The sequence below is a fragment of the Hylobates moloch genome, unplaced genomic scaffold, assembly GCF_009828535.3.
Source record: "Hylobates moloch isolate HMO894 unplaced genomic scaffold, HMol_V3 SCAFFOLD_5200, whole genome shotgun sequence".
NCBI classification, from domain to species: Eukaryota; Metazoa; Chordata; class Mammalia; order Primates; family Hylobatidae; genus Hylobates; species Hylobates moloch.
The window spans coordinates 1-1,753 of NW_026657475.1; the positions used below are offsets into that span (position 1 = coordinate 1).

The window sequence follows — 1,753 nt, forward strand, 5'->3', positions numbered from 1 at the left end:
TGGTAGAATATAAGTTGCCTTTCTGGAGGGCAATGTGGCAATAAGTATCAAGATCCTTAAATACTTATCTGCTAAGGAAGTGATAAAAAGTATACACAAAGATTTATACAGAGATGTTCATCACAGTGAAATGAATAATAATGGAACATTGGAACAGCCTAACAACATGGATTGCTTAAATTAGAGAATACTATGCTGCCATTAAAATTTATCTTTTTAAATTTTTTTTTTTATTTTTGGAGATGGAGTCTTGCTCTGTTGCCCAGGCTGTAGTGCACTGGCACGATCTCAGCTCACTGCAGCTTCTGCCTCCCAGGTTCATGCTGTTCTCCTGCCTCAGCCTCCTGAGTAGCTGGGATTACAGGCACACGCCCCTGTGTCCAACTAGTTTTTGTATTTTTAGTAGAGACGGGGTTTTGCCATGTTGGCCAGGCTGGTCTTGAACTCCTGACCTCAGGTGTTCCTCCTGCCTTGGCCTCCCAAAGTGCTGGGATTACAGGCATGAGCCACCGCACCTGGCCTAAAAATTTATTTCCATCCCATGGAAAATGTTCTTTTAGAACTCCATTGATATGTGTAGCTATGTAAGTAGTATGTGTATGTGTGTGTGCACGTGTATATATACGTATGTCTATATAGGTATATATACATGCATATACTACTTACATGTATATACAGACATGCTACTTACATACATGTGTATAGTCATGTATATATACACATGTGTAGATGTATATTACATTTATACACATACATTTTTTATATGTTAATAGTGATTCTCAGTGGTGGGATTACAAGTGATCTTTATTTTCCTTACATTTAAAAAAATTCAGTGCATTTTTACAAATAATAAAATATGTTTTAAACAATCATTAATACATTTTTAGAAAAACAGGATGAAGTTGTCTATTACGATCCATGTGAAAGTCCAGAGGAACTTAGTCATTGACTGTGGTGGGGCTGCAGGACGATAAGAATTCGGAAGTGAAAGAACTCAGAAGGCAGTGCCAGCAGCTGGAGTCCTTTAAACGGGGCAGGATCTGTGTCAAAAGAGCTTCTCTCTGGAGTAGAAAGGTAGGTACACTCAGAGCAGCTTTCTTTTCTTTTCTCTTCCAGAGATTTATTCTTGTATGAAGGATAAAGAGGTATTGAAATAAGGTTTTTACCAACACAGTGATTAATTTTTTGTGTGCTTATGTACTTATCCATGGCTATAGTTAAAATGATTTTAAATATTTTTCTTAAAAATATTATTTTTTTCTTTTGGGTTTTAAGCATTTAGCAAATCTCAAGGTTTTAATTTATTCATTCAACAACTATTTGTTGAATGCCCACTGCATACACAGGCACTTTATTTTTTTTTTGAGACAGAGTCTTGCTCTGTCACCCAGGCTGGAGTGCGGAGGCATGATCTTGGCTCACTACAACTTCTGCCTCCTAGGTTCAAGCAATTCTCGTGCCTTAGCCTGCCGAGTAGCTGGGTTTACAGGCACCGCGCCACCACGCCCAGCTAATTTTTGTATATTTTGTAGAGACGGGGTTTCGCCATGTTGGCTAGGCTGGTCTTGAACTCCTGACCTCAAGTGAACCGCCCACCTTGGCCTCCCACAGTCCTGGGATTACAGGTGTGAGCCACCGTCCCTGGACCACAAGTACTTTAAAAACCACAATAGGTAGAAACTCTATTTCTAATAACCAACTATAACAATTCTAAATATATTTTACTGTAAATTATTGAGTACACAAAACAATT

The 1,753-nt window shown here is 38.5% G+C and overlaps 1 long non-coding RNA gene across 1 annotated transcript in view; it reads left to right on the top strand.

Annotated features, from left to right (window-relative positions):
* Nucleotides 1-867: 867 nt before the first annotated feature.
* LOC116465443 (uncharacterized) overlaps nucleotides 868-1,753 on the top strand; it is a 3,740-nt gene continuing 2,854 nt past the window's right edge. The window contains exon 1 of the long non-coding RNA XR_004247196.2: nucleotides 868-1,074. This is a non-coding gene — a long non-coding RNA (uncharacterized LOC116465443). The remainder of the gene's footprint in view (nucleotides 1,075-1,753) is intronic.